Raw genomic sequence first — 27,001 nt, 5'->3', positions numbered from 1 at the left:
AGCCCAAAATATTAGTCTGTCCAAGGCATTTTGTAAGAGTTCGATGTCAAGGAAAGCAACCATAGTGAACTCTTTATGATGGAGGGAATATTCGACGGTTCGTACTAAAGTGTGTAACGCTGTTTCCACCGATTAACCTTTATAGTAGGCATGTTGAGACGAAGACAGAAGTCTTGCATCGATACGTGCCCTTAACTGGATATCAATCCATCTTTCCAAGCTCTTAAGAAGGAGTGATGATAGACTTATAGGTCGTGGATCTTTAGGATTGACTTGGGAGCATTTACCTGCTTTAGGTATAAAAACAACTTTAACTTCTCTCCATGCCGAGGGAACATGGGCCAGGTAAAGACAGCTGGTAAAAATTGCCTCAAGGATTGGTGCAATTATATCAGAAGTCTTTTGTAATTCGGCTCGTATTATTCCATCTGGTCCTGCAGATTTGAATGGTTTGAAGCTGTTGAGAGCCCATTGTATAGCTTATCCCTTGTGATCAGACCTTGTGGATATGTTGCATTTGAACTTGAACGTATATAATTGTTGCAAGTTTCGGTAAGAGAAATACCAGGAATATGAGTGTCCAATAGTAAGATCAGCGATTCATTACTTGAATTTGTCCAGGAGCCGTCTGCATTTTTCAAGCAGCTTGGCATAGCTGGACTAGTTGAAAGAATTTTCCGTAACCTAGAGGCTTCAGAAGTGTCTTCTATTGTGCCACATAAAGATCGCCAAGAAGATCGCTTGGATTTCCTTAGTGCCTTCTTGTAGATTCTTAGGGATTCTTTGTAAGAGGCCTAGTGAAAGGCTAGTCTTGCGGCTTTGGCCTGGTTGAAAAGTTTAATCGCCACGATTACGTGAAAGCGTAAGGCAGAACCAGCGCCAGTCTTTTCTTTCCGTGCACAAGAACTTAGGCTTTTGCAGACTTTAACTTGCCGAATTTTGCATAGAGACTTAGGCCTTCACCCGACCAAGATCGAACTGAAAAAGGAGCTCAAAGTTCATGACCATAGTCAACGTGTTGTTTGTTCGCTGACTGTGCTTCTAATCCTTTGGAAAGGACCCTAATTTTGGCCGAAATATCATCTTTAGAGTCTAGACGCATTTTTGGATGAATGGCTGTGTCAACAAGCAAAATTGCGTTCCAGGTTCATTATGTGATAATGCATCTTCAAAAAGTTACCGTTTGGTGTAGATTTTGGGCCGGCGGCATTATTGTACCGTCCTTTTTTGAAAACGCCATCAATGAGGCGGTTGCTGTCAACAGCGAGCGCTAGGTCATAACGATTATAACTTATTTCTTATGGCCCATTGAAACATATGAAACTAGATGACATGTGGTGTCAGTAGGACAGGCAACGTGCCACACAGCAAACGCCATTCTATTCCATTTCAACATCTACAGAACTTTTCAGAACTACAACATTAATTGATTGAAACATCCCGTTCCCTACACAAAATATTTGGTCTAAGCCATGTTATTATTCGTATGCTAACTAGTTTTGAGGAAGCTTTAAAATACTAAGAATGGTAATGACTAAGTTCTCAATGACATTTGCACTTGCTTTAATAATTGGAACCACTAATAAATTCTTTTTTTTGTCGGTTGTGGAATCGATCTAGCAAAACCTTTTATGTCAAAAACTTGGGTAATCGGTGAATCAAAGTTCACCCACTCGTAAACATTCTACACAAAATGTCTTACAATTTACAAGATTGTTGTGATGTTTCATGCCTCTCACATTATGAACATTATATGAATGAATTCATTCAAAACAACATAAAATGGTCTGCAACTGTATAAAAGTATGTATGCAATTCATAACATTGTCCCATCGCCTTCATCAGCCGCCCAAGTTATTTCCTAACAATCACAAACTCACCGCATTAAAGTAAAAGATACAAAATTGAGGTTGGTAAGTCTCTGCCTGATGCGATACACGATGTTGATGATTATCGTTTGATCTTATGCTAAGATCACCTCAGCGGCTTTTTGACTGTTTTCTTTGGCAAAAGACAACAAGAAATTATTGTCAAAACGCAATAAAAAAAATAAGATAAAGTTGTGTACAGCAAAAAAAAGATTCAACTCACATCCTATTTCTATTTTAAACATGCGTCAACATTGGCCCCTTGCGGATCATCTTGAGGGCAGTTAGTGGTGGCGGCGAGGCGACGCGGCGGAGCGGCGGCTCCATCAGCCACCGGTTAAACATGGTGGCAGTTGTGGTGCCGATCATTTTGATGGCCCCGCGACTATTACAGAGCACACAGAAAAGACGCAAAGATGCCTGCACGCAAAATGTTCCTTGTTTCGCAGTACTGATGTTGGGCCTCCATGTCAGAGAGCTCATATGTTGGTTCCAATATGAATTAAATCTGCCAGGCTCACATTGGGGAATATACTTGAATTTATCGGGACAGTTTTTGAAATTTTAAGTGAACTTATTATTTAATTCCATAAAAGTTTTGAAATTTTCCTATTTTGTTACTGTTTCTCAGCTCGGAACGTGAACACCTGAATGTACCAACGAACCTTTAAGTTTCTCGAGAACAGGCATTAATCATTCTTCAAGGATTTAATTGGTTTAAATTATTGCAAAGTAATTTTTTTTGTACCTATTATAAAACGAGTTCATCTCACTGTAGTTGGTACGTTAGCCAGAGTCATGAGATACAAAATATGAAATCCATCTATTTTAAGCTCGCGCACTGAAGCATCTCACACACGATTATGACAATTAAGATCCAGCACAGTGATAGCAATGAGGCTGAATGACGTCCACGCTGGCTGCTGCCGAACTGAAGAACTGAACTTCGAGTATATATGCATGCATCAGTGTATCCGAACTTGTATATACATCACACAGTTAAATATTTTTGTAAGGAGATGCCGCTGGGGCATGGCGAGGCAATAGGATGGCGTGCAGCGCAACATGAGGATCATTAAATTGCCAGCAATTAAGCCAAAGAAATATAAACATTTAGTTGGAAATAAAGCAGAATTTACGATGGACTTGCGCGAATGTAGACGTCTTTAAGAAGGCGCTGTGATTTACAATGCTGATGCACTGCACTTGACGATGATGGTAATGCAATGCACTGTAATGTAATGTGACCGAAAAAAAGTCAAAATTATGTTTGCTATAAATCTTGAACTTGTCAGGGAAACGGAAGTAAAACTTTGATAATTTCTACATAAATAAGTTTAGTATGTAAGATGCAAGAAATTACAGATATCTAAAGTTTTAACACTAAAAATTTGTATATATATGTGGATTAAGTCCTATAATATAATCACTGCAAGAATCGGTATCCTCTTCAAAGGAGTGCTAGGAATTAATGATATGGTAACTAATATTCCAAAAAAATTGATTTTTGCATAGTGACCCATGAGGCTCTCAAGGTTCTTTTTGACTTCAACTCAAATACAGAACAAAAAAAGAGGCTGGGATGCGACCCACAATGAAAACTTCCCATCCCGTCTGTCGATTTGTCTTGCTTAAAAGTTTGCCTATATGTACTAGTATCAATTTTACCAAATTTGCGTACTATTTTTTGTAGATTTTATTTTTTATGAAAAAACGGACTGTTGGATTTTTATATAAAAATTACTGAATATCGAAAAAAATATTTTCTGTGAAGTAAATTAAGTTTCAAGCCAATATTTTTAAGTTTTGAAAAGCTATTTGAGTCGAAAGTAAATTTTTACCAAGTTTTAGTATTGTTTTTTTTTTAGTTTTATTTTTTTGTAAAAAAAAAACTGTAAATAAAATTTTTTAAAAATTTTAACAAATGTTGAAAACAATATTTCTTATGAGACAAAATTACTTTGAAGCCAATATTTCAAATTTTTGAAAAGATATTTGAGTCGAAAATCAATTTTTACCAACTTGTATACATTTCTTTTTAGGAAAATCAATTTTTACCAACTTTTATTAATTTTTTATTAGGTTTTTATGTTTTGTAAGAAACTTGTCAATTCGATTTTTCTCAACATTTTTCAGAATGTTGACCACAATATTTATTATAAGATAAAATAAGTTAAAAGCCTAAATTTCCAGTTTTTGAAAAGATATTTGAATCGATATTCAATTTTTACTAACTTTGAGTTATGTTTCTTTTAGATTTTTGTTTTTTATAAAAAAAACTGTCAATTCGATTTTTCTCAAAATTTTATCAGATGTCAAAAACTTTATTCTTCGTTGCAAAAAATTGCTTTCAAGATAAAACAATTTTGTATTCGTACAGTTTTCGAGATAACAATTTTTTTTGCAGTTTTTTTGATTTATAAAAAACGTGATTTGGATTTTTTTTCCAAAAATATACTTGTTTTGTACCACATTACAATATATAATATTAAATTTAATTTGAGTCTGTAGCGTGAGATATTTATGGTTAACCAAAATGTTCACCTTTTTTTAAGCTCCTATTGTAAAAAAAACACCCACGCAATTTTCTTGGGAGCCCTTTCTGCATTTTTCTGCACTATTATCTGAATAAATAAAAATAAGTAAATTGGGTGGCGCAACAGTTCGTTGAGAACTAGGGCCTAGTGACTTACAACTCTCAACTATACCAGTGTTGTCAGGAATGGAGGGGACCTACAGTTTATATGCCGAATCCAAACGGCACATTTGAGAAAGCACTTTGTCATGACAAGAGTTGCTCTTGGAAAATTTTTGTCAATTCCTCGCAAGAGGCAGTACCGTGAAAAGACTTTAGGAGGCATAGACATGGATTGATCCCAAGACCTCTTGCATGACAGTTCAACGCACCTAACCATCATGCCACGGGTACTGCACTATTATCTGAATAAAAAATGTATTTTAAGTCGATATATCTCTTCTGGTTTTTGAGCTATGGACAATGGAAAAAACGTCGCTTAAGAACGTACGTACACACTAACGCACAGACGTCTTTCCAAAAATCTTTTATTTTAAATCTAGGGACCTTGAAACGTCGAGAACTGTCAAAATTTTCAATTCGAAAAATCGGACCCATTGTATGCTTGTGAGCCAAGATCCTTATGCAAAATATGCCATAATATGGACCGATATTGACCAATTCTTGAGAACACCATCGAATTAATTGATTTTGATAGTTTACTACACGGAACCCGGTTTTTTTGAACTAAAGGTGTGTAAGGTCGTACTTTACAACCGTAAATTGGACCGATTCCGAATTTCGGTAGAATATTTTTATAATTAACAGACCTTTTTCGTTCGAGTACTTTACCATTGTAAAAAGGTTACATTTACGTTATAGATGAACTGAAAGGTTTGGTTCACAAATTAAATTAAAACTACATAGCCTTATTGAAAAAGTTAATAATATGTTTAACTATAAAATAAGTTCCCAATTCTAAGAGCAAATTAACCTATCTATTGTTTTAGTTTTACTGAAGATCACAACCTGGACTAAAAGACATAAGAAATCCAAGATTTCTCCCACAATCATAACATTCAAATTAGATGTTGACATTGAACATGCCCCAACAATAAAATACTCCCACATACAAACTTATAAACCATAAGTTTGTCAAAGTATTTAACAATAATAAAATCAGCAATGCTTTATATACAACAAACAATGTGTTGCTAATGAGATCCATCAACTTGGCAAATAGTATGCCGTTGAAATGTGCTAGGAAAAACTTTAAGTAGGTATAACCCCAACCCCAACCCCAACCAAACTTAACCCAACCAACAATTCAACCCAACTCAACTGAACTCAACCAAACAAAAAATAAGAAAAAAAAACAACTATTTCTTGTAATTCTGGTGTTGGCTCTATGAGTATCATAACATAATATTGCAACGCTCTTGTATTTCTAACACGTTCTCAAAAGAAAACTTTTCCAATAACTTCTGGTGTCCTTCTTTTTGGCCTTCATCTCTGATTCTTCTATCTCTCTTCCACTCTCACTCCCATTCGCCTTGGATCTTTATCCTGATGGGGATCCGTTTGGCACACATCATATCGACGAAGACGTCGAAATATAACTATGCCGAACCCGAACTCGAAGCCAATGTCGATATTCTTACCTCCTTGCCTTCCCGTGATGCTTAGTCTTCGCCTCTATGCTAAGATACGTTTATAGCATCCTCCTAGACAAATACGAATACCTAAGCAAAAATACTCATGCGAATCCGGTGGTATCTCTGTATCTGTATCCCGACCGCACAAGTTTCAAATATTTCATAATAAAAATTGAAACTTCTTCAAGGGAAATGCAGGCATTAAGACCATATTCATTTCATATCGCTTGCTGTGCTGATGCTGAGTGGGGCATGTCTACTGGAGCTGCTATACGTATACGGACTTTTGGCCAACAACCTTGCTCCACCATTTCCATCACCATCATTCCGCCACTGCCGCCACCACCGCCGTCACTTCTCCTTTTCTGACACTGCCGCTGCTGTGCCGCTATGCCATCACCATCAGGATTGCAGGCAGGGCAGACATCAGGCAGTCAAACAAACTCTCTCTCACACACAGAGACACACTTTTTGGTGCGGAGGCAAGTTAATATCGGATGATGGATTCATGTGCTAATACCTCGCACATGTGTGCTGCTGGAAATTTATCATTTTCTGAGAAGCAATTAAGAATTGTGAAAGGGAAACGGAGCGGCCTAGCCCAGCCCAGTCGGCCCTTCTTTGCCCTGACTATATTTATACTCGAAGTCGAAGTCGACGTTGGAGTTGGAGCTGGAGTGGAATATGAAATTCCATTCCATTCATGGTTGGCAATCAGACGTGAAATTTGCAACATATCGGATTAGTTAGGTCCATTACGGACTCTGAAGAAGAAAAAGATGAGTCTTTGCAGGTCTTGGAATATGCCACACAGACCAAGTGAGAAAATAATGTATGTACGTATATACGAGTGCCTAAACAAAAACACTCACATACTGTTCCAAAGATGTATATGTATACATTTATAAATACATATTCTATGTTTCAGTATCTTTACCTCTGCCTTAACTCATATAATGTAGAAGTTCTTTTGGGAAATTGCTAAATTGAGTGGTAATTTAAAAGGATTTCGAACTGAAGGATTTTTGAAAGTTTTGCAGTCCTTTGCTATCCAAGTCCGGATATTTGTTAGTTTTTTGGGGTATCTACCATATATAGTCGTATGAAAAGCAAACAAACCAACAAATTTTCATACGTAAGCTTTTAAATGGTTTTATTTCATAATATCAAAACTCATATTATAACGTATAGGTATTTTTGCTAAATGTCATATGTCGTTGGGGTTCTATGAATTCATTGGAAATATATACGCCTACTTATATTCATGCCGACTTTATATGAGTTTTATAAAGACATATCTCACCTATTAGATCTAAGGCATCTATGTGTATGTATAGGTTCTGTAATACTTATTTTTGCTACATTTTATACAAAAGACATGTACAAAATGCCTACTTTTGTAACTAGGTTGAAATTAACGTAGGACTATCGACCACTGCCGAAGTCTTTTACAATCAAAACGAAAAGCAAAAGTATTATCTATACAAAAAAACCAGTATAGTTGACTTTTCATTCTTAACTTAAAAGTTTTCGAATTATGGAATTAAGATCTTAAAGAATCATGTCAAATTATAAGAGTTATATGTGGAAGGGTGCATGCTTGAACACTAAACTTAAGCTATTACTTAGGTCCTTCTTTAATAGTTACGCGGCTTCTAGACCTTCCCAACAACAGCGTAACGGCTTTATAGACCAAATTTACAATATTCCGAAAAAATGAGTGGTCTTTTTAAAAAGTCTACTTCAATAGACACAATTTAATCCTTTTAATAACTTTCTAAGTTTCTATAAATTCTCATTATAGTCCAGAAACTATATACCTCAGACCACGCGGTTAGTCTGGCAGTTCTGATTTGTTGGTTGCTTGTTTATGATGTTGGACTAATAAAGAAAAATCAGAAGAATGAGACTCAAATTGAAGAAAATAATTTTGCTTAAAATCCGAGAGTGAATTTATGGGAAAGCTTATCAGGCAATACCTAACAAAAAACTAACTATTTTAACGATTTCGTCAAGTTTTTGACATGTTACATTCGGACCTAGAGGTCAAAAACATGGGTGTTTTATAAAACACGCATTTTCGCGTTCTTGTGTTCTTCGCTCGAGTTCTGAAACTTGGATTAATAATTTGGACAAGATCATAAACAAGTAATCAAAAAATCATCAGAAATACTGGATTTAACGCAAGGTCTCGATCTGTTCAGATAAATAAGTTACTGGGACTATTTGGTTTAGGTATGAATTTTTATTTTCCTCTATATGAAGTTTTCAGCAAACTTTGAATTTAACACTTTCATAATTTTGAAAAATACGTTTTTGATTAAATTTGTAGTGCTTATTTCAGTCTTTTACTTTTATTTAAATTATTAATTTCTTTAAGTTTTATGTTTATATACGTGTCGTTTCGATGTTTTTTTATAATAAACACACACTCAAGGGCATATGGAGGGAGTGAGGGTTTAAAAGGAGATGTCGGTGCACATTGGTTTTGAATTCCTGAATATTGCAATAGCTGGGAAAGACAGAGTGTGGCTAGGCATTCCACATTCGCATAGTACGGCTAGAGCACGAATCTATGTACTTGACAGTACGGCCGAAGTTGGGCTCGAGGGTATACTGATGAGCATTCCTAGAAGTGCGTGTATTACGGTTGAACTGTTTAAGGGGAGGAATGCAACTGGCTAACTGGCTATTTCACTAGATCAAAAGCCGTTAAAATAAGGGTAAAAAAGGGTCAGACAAGAGACAAGAGACGAAGTAAATGAACTTATGATGATATTATCATCTATCAATTTAAATGCTCTTCGTTCAATACTATCCAAGAGGCTTATGTAAGTTGCAAGAGCACCAGCCCAGAGGTGGGAGTTATACCCAAGCTTTGGACGTATTTGAGTCTTGTAGATATCAGCCAGATCAGAAGGGGTGAAATATTTCTTGCATCGCCTAAGGAAACCCAAACACCATGCGGCATTTTTGGCGACATCGCGTATGTGATCTTTTCACAAGAGGTAATTGGTGACACACATACCGGGAATATCGAGGTGTTCAGTCTCATTGATGAAAGTGCCATCCATGGATAATGGCAAAGGGGGTATATCTCGCTTTAACGATACAAGACAGCATTGGGTTTTCGAAGCATTAAATTCCACGGGGTTATTAGGTCGGAATTTAATGAGCTTATCACATTTTGTCGTTGCAGTTCCACATCCGAAGAAGAGGGGTGTTTGTCTGAAAACGAATATGAAAAGCTAAGAGTACTATCGTCAGCGAAACGATGTATTGGATTAGATGTTGCAGACAGGAGATCATTTATAAAAAAGAGAAAGAGTGTTGAAGATAAAACAGAGCACACCAGCATTTATTTTATGGTTTTCAGACTTGTATCCATCCAATCGGTCGGTAGTTAGAGGATGAGGAACAATCGCCTCTTTTGGAAATAGGCTGGACAAATACGGTTTTCCATCCGCTCGGAACGAGACCTGAGGAGTAGGACAGATGAAAGAGCTTACGCAGTGGTTTTACCAGCGTTGAAGGACACCTGTTCAGAACAATAGCGGGGATGCCATCCGGACCAGCGGATTTATGTGTTATTAGATCTCTTAGGACTCTTGCCACAGTACGTGTGCGAAAAAAGATTGGTCACATAGAATCACTTACTCGCTCAAGTACAGGCGGAGTCATGATACTCATTGGCAGCGAAAAATTGGCGGCGAACTACCTAGCAAAGAGATTAGCTTTGTCTAAAGAGCTAACAAAAGGAGTGTCATTGACAACGAGCGTAGGAACCGATGAAGAACTTTTGAACTTTTTCCGGCTTTCCTCATGCCATGCGTTTTAATTGGGTCTGATACTTTTAACCCAGTTCGGCATAAAAGTTCTCATTCCCAGGAGAATTAAACTTGTGATCATATCAGAGCTGGCGTCAACGTCACTTTCGAGGAAACATAATGACCAGTTAAAGGTCCTGAAGTAATTATTGAGACCGTCCCAGTTGGCTTTCTCGTATTGCCAAACGGTTCTCTTAGGAGCTCTTTCTTTAACTGAACAGTTTTGACACAAGAAATTTGCTGATATAACACAATGGTCAGGTGTGCCTTGAGGAGATAGAACACTAACAGTGTACTTATCAGGGTCAGAGGTAAGAAACAAATCAAGAGTGTTTTCTGCTCGACCTTCAACGTCCGATATTCGTGTGGGCTCGTTGACTAGCTGAGTTAGGTGGTTCAACTCAGTGAAGATTTCTGCACACACTCCATCGGGTGTTGTCTGGCCTGAATGTTGAAGCCATGAAGAATTGTGTACATTGAAATCGCCCGTAACAATGATTTCAGTGCGAGGATAGGACGAAACAATTCTTTGGATGGAATTAGATAAAGTATCAAATTCACGAGAAGTTGACACTCTGTCTAAATTTGGGCTTTATAAAGTAAAGTCTCAAAAACCTGACGTTATACATTAATTTGTAAGTCGTAATAAAGGCCATCGAAACCCATTGGAAAAGTGTAATTTGGATGCAAGTAAGAAAACCTTGTCTATCAGTGTAAAAGGAGGAGATCCTGAAAACTGAAGCAAAGTGATGGAGTTCCTCTATTTCATGGAATTGTAGGCATGAAAAGTATAATTTTAAACAATTTTTTTATAATATTATGTCCTTGCTTTCAAAGTGATTGAGTGGGTGATTTTTTAATTTATTTTTACAAAATACGAAAAGGAATTGTTTTCGACTCAAGCATTATGTCAATTAAGAAAGATGTTGGCTTCAAACTATTTTTTATTTAACACAAAATATTGTTAAAATCTTAGAGAAACCTACAGACGGCCAAGAGTGGGAAGCCTCTATTTTAGTTTTAAATAATCTGTGCACCAGTTTTAAATGGGTATGACTTTCGATTCAAGCATATCTGCAGTAAAATAAATGCCTTCAAAAAAGGCTTCCCAACTTTAGGTTAACATAACACTAATATTAAAACAAAAATCGTCGATTAGGTTATTAAGATGTTTATGTGATGTAGGTGTTTTTCAAAACATGCGTTCCTGAAAAACTGTTAGCATGTTCCACATCCATTTTACCAAAATTGTTATTCAACCTTTAATAGTAAAAAGTTTCAATTATTATTCCAGTGGTCACAAACCATAACCGCCTGACTCAATTTATGTCGAAATTGCCTTTTTATGTTTTTCCTGTTTAAAATATCGATCGCTAGTTCCACTTAAATTCTAATGGCTAAAACTTTCTTATAACAGGAGTAATTGCCAAAAAACATAAAAGCCAAAGTAAACTTTTCAAAAAAATGATTTGGAAAAACAGCATAACTGGAAAAAATATATATTTTTAACTTATCATAGGAAGTTATTGTAATGGGTCCGATTTTTCAAATTGAAAATTTTGACATTTCTCGACGTTTCAAGGTCCCTGCGTAGAAATAAAAGATTTTTAGAAAGGTGCCTGTGCGTGCGTGTGTACGTACGCTTGTACGTCCGTACGTTCGCGACGTTTTTTTCGTCATCCATAGCTCAAGAACCAGAAGAAATATCAATTTCAAATAAATTGTGTTATACAGATAATAAGGCAGAAAGATGCAGAAAGGGCTCTCAAGAAAATTGCTTGGGTGGTTTTTTTACCATAGCAGTTTGAAAAAAATATGAAAATTTTGGTTAACCCTAAATATCTTACGAACCAAAATCGCTAGAGACTTGAATTAAACTTTATATAATATATTGTAACGTGATATCAAAGAAGCATAATTTTTGAAAAAAAATTAACGGTTTTCTTATAAATCAAAAAAACTGAAAAAAAAAATTTGTCACCTCCAAAATTTTACGACTGAAATATGATTTCATCTCTAAAACAATTTTGTGCTTCGAAGAATAATGTTTTTGACATCTGATAAAATGTTGAGAAAAATCGAATTGACACTTTTTTACAAAAAATAAAAACCTAAAAAAAAAAAACGAATAGAAGTTGGTAAAACTTGATTTTCGACTCAAATATCTTTTCAAAAATTGTAGATATTGCCTTTAAACTACTTTTATCTTTCTAAAAATATTGTTGTCAACATTCAGTAAATTTTTTAAAAAAATCAAATTGACAGTTTTGTTACAAAAAATTAAAAACCGAAAAAAAATTAACAAAAGTTGGTAAAAAAATGATTTTCGACTTAAATATCTATTCAAAAATTTGAGATAATAGCTTCTTACTAATTTTTGCTTATAAGAAATATTATTTTCATCATAAGGACAAATTTTGAGAAAAATCGAATTGACAATTTTTTTACAAAAAAATAAAAACCGAAAAAAAATTAACAAAAGTTGGTAAAAAATGGTTCTCGACTTAAATAACTTTTCAAAAGTTAATAATATTGTCTGCAAACTTATTTTATTTCACAGAAAATATTGTTTTTGATATTCAGTAATTTTTAGATAAAAAGCCAACGGTCCCGTTTTTCATAAAAAATAAAATCTACAAAAAATAGTAAGCAAATTTGGGGTTGGATAGGAGGTGTCGCTGTACATTGGTTTTAAATTTCTGAACAATGCAATGACAGGGAAAGATAGAGCGTGGCAAGGCGTTTCACATTCGCGCAGTACGGCTTAAAAAAGAATCTCTGTACTTCGTAGTACGGCCGAAGTTGGGCTCAAGGGTAAACTGATGGGCATTCCTAGAAGCGTGGGTATTACTATTAAATTGTTTAAGGGGAGGAATGCAACTGGCTATTTCACTAGAGCATAGTCCGTTAAAATAACGGCAAAAAAGGGAGAGGCAAGAAACCTTGCGTCGATGTTCGAGTGAAGTAAACGAGTTGATGATGTTAATGTCACCAATCATTTTAAGAGCTCTTTTGTGAATACTGTCTAAGGGACTTAAATAAATTACTGGAGCACCAGCCCAGAGATGAGAGTTATATTCAAGTGTCGGACGTATACAGGTTTTATAGATTGTAGCGAGATCAGACGGAGAGAAAAATTTCTTCCAACGTCTCAAAAAACCAAGACATCTTGCGGCATTTTTGGTAACATCGCGTAAATGATCGCTCCACAGAAGGTGGTTGCTGATGCACATTCCGAGGATGTCAAGATTTTCCGTTTCGTTAATACAAGTGCCACTCATAGATAGTGGCAAAGAGGGTTTATCTCGCTTTAACGATGCATTTCGCATTTCGTTAAAGATGCATTTCCTTCCTTAAAATAACATTTAATGGATTTTTCTAATTAATATTCGACGTATTAACAATCCAATGACAATTAATGACAAAATAAAAGTTTGTAACCAGTGTTTCCAGGTCGGATTGCAAAACCTAGCCAAATTGACAGCATTATTCTTGAATAATAAGAAATAATTTTGGAAGTGGTTACCATATAAAAGTTAGGGTCATTTCTCTTTAAAAGGGTATAAAATCTAACCTCCAAGTCTTGTATCTACCTTCATCACAGGTCAACAAGCATTATTGTTAATGTAATTATGAATCTTAATTAGTATTGATTCTAAGTCCACTCGAACTTAATAAGCTTAAATTGTTTGATGGTTAGATTTCTAATTTCAAGTATTTTTTTTTGTATGTTCAACATTCAAGGATTGACACCCACCATCAGTTTTCTTGTGTTTGCCTGGTTGAGTACCTGTTTAAATTATAAGGATACACCACATCAATAGTATTTTGTATAGATATACAAATAATTTATTTTGTAAGCTCAAAAGGCAATTATCTTATGTCTTTGTTAAATCAAATTAGCCATTTTCAATAAGGAACCTACATACAACATGCGTATAAAACCAAAGGTAAGAATTATATATCAAAACTCTATGCACGAATTGATAGAAAACATTTTGTCAATCAACTGCTAATTACAAATTATTATTACTTGAACCACAAATTATATCCGCTTCACGTTTCATTACATATACCTTCATACCCTACATAAATACACCTACATTCATATTGCTATTTATAAATAAACACATAAATGGTCATCAGGACAAGCAGGACATTGTTGATTGTAAATCAACACGATGGTGATGGTAAATTCATAGAAATACACATATTATTACCATTAATTGCAAATAAACGAATATTGGAAGGTGTACATAATAAATATACTTCAATGAGTGGATAACAAATCGATATTGAATTAAAAGTACATACATATAAATACGAACTTTCAATTAATTTTAACTCAAGTTGAATGGGTATACAAAGAGTTATGGTATAGGTATTAATTATATTACTAACTTAACTCATATTACTTGAGCATATGTAGGATGTTAATTCCGCCTTATTAGGTAATAATTTTCTTGTCTAGTTTTGGCAATTCAAAATCTTCAAATTAATTTTCCATTTGTAGTGCTGTCCGATGACATATCATCAATCATTTCAAACATTTACACATATGTAACTGTAGTCTAGTCTGTGTTGACCTTTGTTGCAAATTTGGAGTTAATTGTTAACTGGGGGATTACCAAAAGTTACATTAATAGTAGAGTGGAAGGCATCGTTTTTCATTTAAATATTAACAAATGATACGTCTGAAAGCTGAAGGACTTTCGAGCCGTCTTCTGTAAGAAGATCCAGTAGAACAGTTTAAAGCTTAACTATTTTTAACTATGTGGGATGATCGCCTTGATTTTAAAGACCGAAATAAAAAAAATACGTGGACAAATGGTTGGGCCATCTATCGGTTCCTTTTCAAACCATAGGCTTTCCATTACAAATATTAACAGAAAAGTCAGAATCATAGGTCTACAAAACAGAAGAATTCATTGGACAATATTAAATTCCTATTTTAAAAGTGTGCGAAATATTAATTGGTCACCTTTTAGTTGGAATTTGAAACATTAAGAACCGGCTTTTGTTTAAAATAAGTTTGAACAGAAAACCAATTTTTAACAATATTTTAGTTTTATTTTTCTTGAAGACTTTAATTGATGAAAAAAAAATATCTATTAGATTTGTTTGAAATCTTTACATTTAGCAGAAACGTTTATATATTTATTATAAGCGGATATCTATTTCGCGCAAAAGTATGGGGATGGAATTCGTTCTAAAATCTATTAGACTTAGTTGTCAAACCATTTTTTTTTCAGTTGAAAGTCTGACATTTATGAAAGTGGATAGCTTAACTATAGCACAAGCATACAAATTGTTAAAACCTCCTACAAAAATGGTGATTCTGCCGCAGCCATAATTGTCCAATTACGTAAGCGATCAGCAAAATCTGAAGAAATTTGGAGAATATCAATGCTGTAAGCGAAAGTATTGCCAAAGACCCGAATGTGTCGATTCCTAGTCGTTCTTAGGAATGGTAGGTAGAAATGGCGATATCAAGGCAACCTAGCCTGAGATCCAATTAGGGCTGTAGTGTGCCGTTTTGATACCAAAAACTCGTTTGACCTGTGATTGAAAGGGATAGATTGATAGAGAAGCTTCATAGCGATTATGTTAGAGCCATTTTGTAGCATTGAGAAAAAAGATTAGGTCTCTAATCTTTGTCTCAGATAGCTCATCAAGTTCTTGAAAGAATGCTTTTCTAAAGTATTTCGTTCTAGTGTTTGCCAAAGCAGGACATTTGCAGAGGAAATGGATTACCGTTTCACTTTTTCTTTGGTCACTACAACTACTGCAAAAGGTGTTTCAAGAGATACCCAACTTCAATGTCTGGTACAAACCGCAACAATCCTGGCTAGTCTTGCCAGGATCTTGAGAGGATCGTTTGTACGGGTTTTATTATAGTTTGGTTGATAGAAAAGATTTTACCCTTCATAGCACCAAGAGGAATGTTTACCATTTCCCCAAGTGAGCCGATCCTTGCCTGGCTAGCTGTCAGCCCGTTCATTTCCCACGATACCACTATTGCCCGGAACTAAGATCAGGGTGACATCGAGGTTAATATTCAGGCTCGCAAGCTCATCGTGACATTGCTGGACCAATTTAGATGAGGATGTAGCCGAGTTAATGGCTTTGACAGCTGCCTGACTGTCTGTAAAGATTTCACACCACATTTCGGTTTTGGTTTGGGCTTTGTTTAAGTATCTTACATGCCTCTCTTATTGCCAGCAGTTCAGCCTGAAAAACGCTAGCAAAGTCAGCCTAAAGGATTTAGCTACATTTAGAGACTCAGAAAAGATCCCAGAACCAACTCCGCACTCCATCTTTGAGCCATCAGTAAAGGTGGTTGTGTCGAAACACGATATCATCCTTCCAATCATCTCTGGATGGGAAAATAACCTTAAAACCCTTACTGAGGCTCAAACTAGGAGTGCAGTAGTCAGTGTCTACCGAGATAATATCTGAGGGAATCAATTTCGTTGTGTTGCTGTGACCATAAGGTTTTGAAAACCAGCTGTTTGATTCCTTCAGCCTAATAGCGCTGCAGGAAACTATGTATTTAATAAAAAGGTCGATTGGTAGAAGATCCAAAATGACGTTTAAGGCGTCCGTTGGGGAAGTACGCATGGCCCCTGTGGTGCCCACAATATTATAGGCTTTGCTAAGAGCAGGCCACCACACAATCGACCCATATGTTAAGATTGGACGTACTACGGCTGTGTACGTCCATAAAATCATCTTCGACTGAAGTCCCCATTTTTTGCCAAAAGTTTTGTTGCAGGCGTAGAAGGCAACACAGGCCTTCTTAACCCGTACTTCAACATTTAGTTTCCAGTTTAGTTTAGGGTCGAGCATAACTTCCAAATATTTTGCACTTGAAGACAATGATATAGGATTTGACCGTTGAGTCGAGGTAGCGTGAAGGGCCGTACTTTAGTTTTGGTAGTAAAGAGCAACAGTTCAGTTTTACTTTGGTTAACTCCTAGTCTACAACTCGTGGCCCAGCTGCTAACTTTCTTCAAAGCTCGTTCTGAGAAATACGGACAGAGAATAATTGCTTACAACATTAACACTTGGCTATGATCCTTAATTTGACGCAAGTTTTTACACTTGATGCCCCTCACATTGTATATTCGCTTAGTTTTTGGCGAAATGCTTCGACTGAGTTACTCTTTCTAAGCTACCAAGACATAAATTCACTTCATTTTTAACCTTTGTCCATCTATATATTGATTTTTGAGTAATATAAAATCAATACCCTATGCACATAGGATTAACCACAGCTACCACGATACCCTCACAAGGAGGCCATCCCAACATTTGTTCCTGGAATTAACCAGGGGCTTTAACATATCCCATGGTACCACATCATCAGTGGTATGACAAATTAGTCTTTGATGAAGTGACATCTTGGAAAGATAACCCTAGAAGTTGTCGCCCGACATCTTGTGGGATGCAATCAGCCGAGCTTTATCTACAATGCACATCATTCCTAAAAATGATTTTTAATTCCACTTCAGACTTTTTTAAACTAATATTAAATGTCGATGACACTTAGTCATTCGATTTGAATATTTACTGATATTATTGGTTTTGTATAAGTTTTATTGGTAAGTCAACCCCTGGCTCCAGGGGAAGGATGACAGTCCTGTGTTTATCATCTTTCGTAAAATTTAATCTTAGGAAGGAAGTAAACCTTAGCCTCTTGCGTTCGCTCACAAGTAGGAAATTTTCTCAGTGCAGTTTTAAGCTGTGCCTTTTTCAATAATTATGAACTGATCAGTATCATTTATCATCGAGCTGAACTGATTTCTTTAACTTGCTCACGGGAAGTCCCCACATAGAAGTGCATAAACACTTCTTCCTTCGAGATTGCAGACAAGCATATATAGCATCCCTGCATCTACGCGGAAGTCAGTTTGACTCCGAGAAATAAGGACTGTCTTACGTCTCATTATGGCGTATTTTGCATTTGGATCTACACCTACATTCATATAAAGTCCAACTCCACAAAAACTGAAGCCAGCTGATCATTCTAATGCCATCGTAAATACGTCGAATGCTTGCGGTGTTGTATTTGGGGATCAAGGAAACCTAAAGTAGTTGAAAAGTGACCGCACCAAACAGTGGCTATTGCGTTCTTTGGTCCGCTATTCGCGTGGTGGTCCTGTTAATGATGTAGTGTTTCACACATAATGTCAATGTTTAAACTTTATAAAACAAAAGAAATATCTTCAAAAAAATATTTATTATGTGTTATAGTTACGTTTATTTTGAAACGGATAACCCTGTATTTTTTTATATTTGCTCTAGAGTAAGAGAGTCGTTCTTTGTGCCAAGTATAACATTTTTAACAAAGTTGTTATTTTCCGTGAATAAGCAAATCCTTCACTATTGCTTCAATCTAGACAGAGTGTCAACGTCAATTTGATGCTTTGTCTGATTCCATCCAAAGAATTGTTTCGTCCTATCCTCGCACTGAAATCGTTGTTACGGGCGATTTCAATGTACACAATTCTTCATGGCTTCAACATTCGGGCCAGTCAACACCAGAAAGAGTGTGTGCTGAGATCTTCGCTGAGTTAAACCACCTAACTCAGCTGGTCAACGAGCCTACTCGAATATCGGACGTGGTAGGTCGAGCAGAAAACACTCTGGACTTGTTTCTTACCTCTGACCCTGATAAGTACACTGTTAGTGTTCTATCTCCTCTAGGCACATCTGACCATTGTGTCATATCAGCAAATTTCTCGAGTAAAAACTCTTCAGTTAAAAAAAGAGCTCCTAAGAGAACCGTTTGGCAATACGAGAAAGCCAACTGGGACGGTCTCAATAATTATTTTAGGATCTTTAACTGGTCACTATGCTTCCTCGATAGTGCGTTGACGCCAGCGCTGATAAGATCACAAGTTTGATTCTCTTGGGAATGAGAACTTTTATCCCGAATAATGCATGGTTCGATGCGAGCTGTAAAGAGGTTATTAGGGTCAAGAAGGTTAGTTTCCGTTGTTTTAAAGCCAATCCAACTGAGGAAAACCGGAATAAGTTCAAGCAAGCCAGGAAGGCCTGCAACGCCCATATTCGACGGATCAAATTTTTACATGACCAAAAATTAAGGCAAAAAGTACTACAATGTCCCAAAGGCAGTCAAAATGTTTGGTCATTTGTAAAAAACATGAGGAATTCTTCCTCTTCTTCTGTTCCTACGCTCCTTGTGAATGACACTCCATTTGTTAGCTCTGCAGAGAAAGCAAATCTCTTTGTTAGTTAGTTAGTTTGCCGCCAATTCAACGCTGCCAGTGAGTGTTATGACTCCGCCTATACTTGAGCGAGTTAGTGATTCTATGGGACCAATCTTTTTTCGCACTCGTACTGTAGCGAGAGTCCTAAAAGATCTTAACATACATAATTCTGCTGGTTCAGATGGTATCCAGACTATTGTTCTGAAGAGGTGTTCTTCATAGGTGGCAAAACCACTGCATAGGCTTTTTCATTTGTCCTTCTCCTCAGGTCTCGTTCTGAGTGGATGGAAAACCGCATTTGTCCAGCCCATACCCAAAAAATTCTAATCTTCCTCAACGTCCGACCGATTGCACTTACGTCCCTTCTTTCCAAGGTCTTGGAAACACTAATTAATTATCAGCTCAAGAAATATCTTGAAGATCGAAAGCTTCTTAATGACCGACAATACTGCTTTCGTAGCAATAGTCCACTGGTGATCTCATGGTTCATCTCACCAAACAGTGGAACAAATCTTTACATAGTGTTGGAGAAAGTAAGATTATTGCACTTGAAATTTCAAAAGCATTTGATAGGGTTTGGCATCAGGCTCTCTTATCGAAAATGCGTGCTTTCGGGTTTCATGAATCCCTCCTTCATTGGATTAGTAATTACCTTTCGAATCGTTCAATACAAGTAGGTAGTATTGGATGGATTCAAGTATGAAAACCACAAAACAAATTATGGTGTGCCCCAGGGCTCTGTTTTATCTCCAACACTCTTTCTCATTTTTAGAAATGATCTTTTGTCTGCAACATCTAATCCAATACATGGTTTCGCTGACGATAGCACTCTTAGCTTTTCAAATACGTTTTCAGATTCACACCCCTCTTCTTCGGATGTGGAACTGCAACGACAAAACATTATAAGCCCATTAAATTCCGACCTAAAAAGCATTGTACAATGAGGAATAAGAAAATGCGTGGAATTTAATGCTTCGAAAACCCAATGCTGTCTTGTATCGTTAAAGCGAAATATACCCCTCCCCATGCCATTATCCATAAATGGCACTTGCATCGAGGAAACTGAACATCTCGATATTCCCAGTATGTGTATCAGCAACCACCTTTTATGGAACGATCACATACGCGATGTCGCCAAAAATGCCGCAAGATGTTTGGGTTTTCTAAGGCGATGCATGAAGTTTTTCTCCCCCTCTGATCTGGCTGTTATTTACAAGACTTATATACGTCCAAAGCTTGAGTATAACTCCCATATCTGGGCTGGTGCTCCTGCAACTTACTTAAGCCACTTGGATAACATTGAACGTAGAGCATTTATATTGATTTGTGAAATTACTATCATAAGATCATTTACGTCACTTGAACATCGTCGAAATGTTTCTTGTCTCACACTCTTTTACCGTTATTTTAATTGTTTATGCTCTAGAGAAATAGCCAGCTGCATTCCTTCCCTTAAACAGTTCAACCGTAATACTCGCGCTTCTAGGATTGCTCATCAATATACCTTCAAGCCCAACTTCGGTCGAACTGTCAAGTACAGAGATTCGTTCTTTAGCCGTACTATGCGAATGTGGAATGCCTTGCCACACTCTGTCTTTCCTAGTCATAGCAATATTCAGAAATTCAAAACCAATGTGCACCGACATCTCATTTCAAACCCTCTCCCCCTTTCCTAGTGCTCACACTGTGTCTACATAATAAGGGTAATATATCCCTTTGAGTGTGCGCTTATTAAAAGCAAAAAAGTCGCATCCCAGCCTATTTTTTAGATTGATTTTATGGACCTTAAAAATCGTATCAAATTTAGTAAGTAAAATTGTTAAAAATAGTTCGTTTACGCCTAAGGGTATTATTAATATTCCAGAAACGAATATATGTACATATGTACGAGTATATGCATAATAAAGTAATATTCTGATACGGAGTTTTTTTTTATTTTTTAAGACATTCCCGTTGTCTAATTCCTGAAAGATTAGTTCGAAATTGCAAACGTCCAACTATAGGTGCATATTTTTTGTAAAGGTCATGAATGGAAATTTCATAGCAAACATTATGTCACCCAATTATTTTAAGTTTTAATCTTCTGTCCAAAAATAATTTTCAAAAATTATGTATACAAAGGCAATATAGACAAACCTGAGTAGGAATAAAACAATATTTCTATGTGCACATAACATCTTTTTATTTTTGCATTTTTTAACTTTTTCCACACCTTATACAATAATTAAGTCACATTCAAGACAAAAAATATATATGTGTATGTATATAGCTAGAATACCTACAATTTTCTTTTCGAATGTGTATTTATAACTTTACCATAAAAGACGTGTACTTTGTCCCTGTATTGTATATAGAAACAATGAAAGCGACGATTAAAATCTGAAGACAATAAATTAAGTGACGGAGCAATTTAATGACAGGTCATTACATTAACCCACTTGCTTTGTTTATAAATACTTGCTCCCTCACGCACATACAAACATTATGTATATTCAGACTTATAAATTAGCTTACCATCATGAGGTAGATATAGGTACCTAGATATAAACTATATTGATGATGCCTTGACCATTTTGTATTCTTCCTTTTTTTGTCTCGTTATTTTTTGCAAAAAAGAAAACGGCCTTCATAAATAATATCTCAGTATGCCATAAATTATGCACACTCCTCTGAAAAAGACATAAAATGTATGCAAAGTGAAAAATCGACACAATTCATAAGGCTATTTGCAAAAAGTCTCCCCTTCCTCCTTTCGTTCGTCGCTCCACCGCTGGCCCCTTTTTCAAAGAAGATCTCTTCTCTTTAGAGCACTGACTCGGGTATTGGTTATGGTTATGTTTATCTATTTGTGCTGTCGTACCTTTATCCAATCCCAAATCCCCTTCCCCTCCTCCACAAGCTATACATTGTGTTATATATTATACGCAAATCCAAATACCGACGATGATGACGACGACGACGGAGACGATAACATTCATACACGCATTTGCGCTAACAATACAACATACAATTGTGGCTACCCCCGACTCCAGTCTCTCAATAATTCGTCCAGAAACCCCACTTTTTGATAATCAAGCATCATATTGAATAGCACAGGAACAAGAAAAACCAAGGAATGGGGTAGAAGTATCAACTACAGAAAAAAGTGCCAGAGAAATTTATCACCCTGTGGAACGCCATTAATGTCGTCAATGGAAGATATATGACGAAGGTGAATCGAATATAATGTGACATCATTATTTCGTTGACATTCGATATTATATGTTTGGGTTTTAGGCATCGTGGGGTGGGAGGTGGCGGTGGCAGCGGTGGAGGAGCAACGGATGGATATGGAGACATTTTTCCGTGTCTTTATGGTCTCTTTTACCGTTGTCGTTGTCGTCGTAGTCAGCATCAGAAGCGTCCCCGGATCTGGATGTTTATATGGATGGATACCCCGTACACATAACACATGTGGATCCGGGAAAGTCGAATACTTAGCGCCATCGATTTGGGGTTGATAATAATGATAATGTGTTACTTTATTTCCCAAGAATCCAGCACAAAACATTCATCTCTTCTCTTCGTTTTTTGTTCCATCAAAGGTGTGTAATACGGTTTCGGTGTCAGGATGATGGTATTTTCTGCAAAATTCCAGGTATTTCCAAGTGTTTTTCTACACAAATTTTCCTAGAATCAACTGTTTTGTGATGTGACTTTGTTATTGAAGTAAACTTTGTACTTAGAAAAACTGTGGTAAGGAGTATCAAGGTGGTATTAAGGAATCATTAAGTTTGAGATGTGTAAAGGTCATTAAATCAAATAAAGAGGGGAAAAATAAGTTTTTCATAAAATTAATACATATTATGCTAAAATTCTCATTATTTTCGTTCTTTTAGTTTTTGAATTCTACTAAAACCTGTTAAACTGATTTTAGAATTTTTCTACTGCTTTACTCTTCATCGTACATTTTGGACCAGTTAAAAACACCTTCGGAAAGTATCGGTTCTTCACACTTCAAAAATATGCATTTTTTCTCACATACGAGTATATTAGGTCCCTCAGGGTAAATATATTGGTCCTCGTCTTTATTTTCAGCAATTTTAACATAACGTTCGAATTTCTACTTAGTTTGCAGACTTACACAGAAACAATCAGACATATACAAAAATAAAAAACGCTATTTAGATCTTGTAGGTTTAATTATTGAAAATCCACTATTTCAACATGTGTCAATTTTGAAACTGGTGAAAAAAAAGCCTAAAAAGATGTTCGTAGCCTTTGCAAAACTCCAGTTTTTTTTCGTTTCGTAGCTGATCTTTAGAATTGGGCATTCCAAAAAAGAAAAAACACAATATTTTGCATAAGGAATTAGGTCGTTAGGCTTCTTAAGCTCAGTAAACACATGAACTCAAGCCGGTAGATAACTAGTTGATTGGGTTTTTGGAAGTCTTGAAAATGATCTAACTTAGGGGGACATTGAGTAAGCAGAATAATAGTCAATATTTAGGGTTTGCAAAATCCAAGAATGGTGGTCAGAAAACGACTTTTTCAAAATATCACTCATTGGTGCGGTCTTTGCCTGAGTATGGCGATGTGATAGATACTTTCTTATTTAAAAATTTGGATGGTGCAACTATTCCGGTGAATTTTATTGTAAACTGATCTTTGTTTAAGAATTTATTATGGTTAAAATTATAAGATATTGATGTGCACTCCACTTAGCAATAAAACAATCTCAATTTTGAAATTTGTATTTTGTAGTCTCAAGACTCGTTCAAGAAATCAGAAAAGCTCTAAATCCGAAAATAACAAAGAGTTGATTACAGGAAATAAAGTGGTAGCTGTTGCTAAATCAATATCCCACCAACAATTATGATCTCAGGATTTGCAATTTTTGGAGATCTTAAGAAAATAATAGAAAAATGTACAACTGGAAAGTCACAGTCGAAGAAGCTAACGAGTATAGATCTGTCACTGAAGAACTGAGCAAACACCAAATACAATAGCACTCATATAAGAACAAAGCTACAAGGTCAATAAAAGTAGCAGCCAGAGGTCTTCATTCCTCGTGCTCTCCCGAGAAAGTAGTAGAAGATCTTGTACAAAAAGGCTTCCAAGCCCTTGATGCAGTCAATCTATTTAAGAATGAGACAATTAAAAACTCTTCTGGAGAATCGATGACAAGTAAGAGGTTACTGCCTTTATTCATGCTTACTTTTGACAGCAAACAAAGTCTCGAGGAGGTTTATAAAGTAAGATCGATCTTAAGCATAGCTATTAATATTGAACCACTCCGAAAATCTAGAGTTGTTCCGCAGTGTAAACGTTGCCAAGCTTTTGGTCATACCCAAAAATACTGCAACCGAGAGTTTGCTTGTGTAAAGTGTGAAGGAAAACATGCAACTTAAAATTGTCCTATGAGCAAAGATCAGAAGCTATAGAGGATGTACAGTTGCCAAAAAATTCCAAGAGTTCAGAAGCAAAAATAAATCTGCTATAGAAAAACCCAGAAACACTGTAAATATCGGTTTAACTGCTGAAAACAATACTAAGAAGGAACCACCTAAAAAGGCTGTTCAAAGTAAAAGCTATGAAAAGAAAGCCTATTCTCAGAATGTTAAAAAGGTGCGGAAGAATGAAGAGACTTCCATTAAGGAAATGCTACAACTTATTCTTAAAAGAATTGATAAACAGGATTTGAATATATAACTGCTAAACGAAAAATTCCCTCTTAAGAAAAAATGATGGACAGAACACTTAAAATCGCTACATGAAATGCAAGCGGTCTTATACAACATTCATCCGTATTAAAAATCTTTTTAGATCTAGAACCTATCGATATTTGCCTGGTGTCCGAAACTCATTTCTCCAATGGGCAAAGTCTAGATAATGTAAAAGAAGACTATTCATGTTACCACGCTTCACATCCAGCTGACAAGGCAAGAGGTGGATCGGCGATTCTTATAAAAGAAAGCTTAACACATTATGAAGTAGCCCAGTTTACTAGTGAAAATATGCAAGTAACAACTATTAGTATTGGTATGAAAAAGAAAGAGTTTTAGATAGCTATATACTGCCCACCAAGGCGCTCCCCGACAGAAGATGACTATACTGATCTATTTCACTCCTTGGGCATAACTTTCTTGTTAATGGAGACTTCAATGCAAAACACACCCATTGGGGTTCAAGACTTAAATGAACAAAAGGCAAACGACTTTTTCAGTTGCGAATTCTATTCCTCCAGGTTGCCAACTTACTGGCCTTCCGATACTAACAAAGTACCAGACGTTATTGACTTTTTCGTAGCTAAGGGAATCAAACGAAATCACATTAGTGTCGAAGGTAATTATGACCGTTCATCAGATCATACTCCAGTGATTCTATCACTAAGTGAATCGGAAGTACTAGAAAAAAGTAATCCAAAGCTTGTAAATAAGAAAACAAACTGGAATGATTTTAGAGAAAGGCTTTTAAGTTCCATAAATTTAAGATCTATCGAGCAAATTGACCATGAAGTGGAACAATTTATTGCTGATGTGCAACAGGCCGCTGAAGAAAGTACTCCAACATTTTCTCAAAGAAGACAAAATGAAATAAAATATCCTTTAGAGATAAGAGAGTTGATAATAGAGAAACGAAGAGCTCGAAGAAAATGGCAAAATACTAGATTTCTAGATGATAAAAAAAAGTTTAACCATATAAGCAACAATCTTAAAAAACAAATTTACAAATTCAAAAATGATTCACTCAGTACATTCCTAAGGAATTTAACGACTGATGCTTCAACCGATTTTTCGCTATGGAAAGCAGCCAAGCGCCTGAAAAGACCGCAGTCACAAAACTCGCCTTGAAATCTCAAGATGGGAAATGAATCGGTAGCCCGAAAGAAAAAGCTAAACCTTTTCGCTGAACCTCTTGCGAATGTTTTTAAGCCATAGGGGGAATACGCTATGAAACGGACGGGTTATGAAACGGACACTATAGATATCTCAAAAGCTTCTGAACGAAAAAAAATATTGTTTTGGTTGTTGGCACCACTGATGACTATAGATAAACCCACAAAAATGACAGATTCCGGCAGCCATTATTTAGTTTCCTTTTGCGCACGTGTTTAAAGCTCATTACTTTTGTAAAAACAAAGCGTATATTTGCAAAGCCATTAAAAATTCAATATCATCTCAACCTACAATTGTGGTGTTTTTATCTGTTGTGATATATTGTCAAAAAGATAAGGAGCGGTGAGTTATAGTTCTATCAAAACTTAATTAGTTAGATTTTGGTCGAACTGTTTTTAGGTTAGATTTGCAATGAATCGGACAGGTGCAGTCGCTGTGAAACGGACGTCCGATTCAATGCGCCAGTGGCTGTCCGATTCATTACCCCTGCATGGAGTTTCTTATTAACTATTAATTCCTAACTATTAGATGCCGCCAAAAAAGAGAATTCGTCCAGAAAAAGCCGCTATAGAGTCTGCTGTGGAAGAAGTGCTTAAAAAAGGACAGTCAATTCGTTCAGTTGCAGCAGCATACAAAATATCGAAATCTTATTTGGCGGACCTTGTTTTTTGATTCTTGCGAATGATTTTAAGCCATACTCATCAAACGCGTCTGAAAATAGCTAACAGTTTGTTGATAAGATCGATGAAAGTGAAATACCAATTGTAAGACTTAAAGAAATAAAAAGTATGTGTTTGCATCAACTACCAAATTAAAAATCACCAGGTAACGATCTAATTTCTGCTCAGGTTATGAAAAAAATGCCATTGAATGCATTCATAAAGCTCCAATATATATTAAATGTATGCCTTAAGCACCGGTATTTCCCGCACCCTTGGAAAATTGCTGAAGTAATTGTCATACCAAAGCAAGGTAAACCACCTTCAGAAGTGACGGCTTACAGACCAATAGCGCTTATACCA

This window comes from Eupeodes corollae, chromosome 2, assembly GCF_945859685.1.
Source record: "Eupeodes corollae chromosome 2, idEupCoro1.1, whole genome shotgun sequence".
NCBI lineage: Eukaryota > Metazoa > Arthropoda > Insecta > Diptera > Syrphidae > Eupeodes > Eupeodes corollae.
This window is presented reverse-complemented; position numbering follows the sequence as displayed.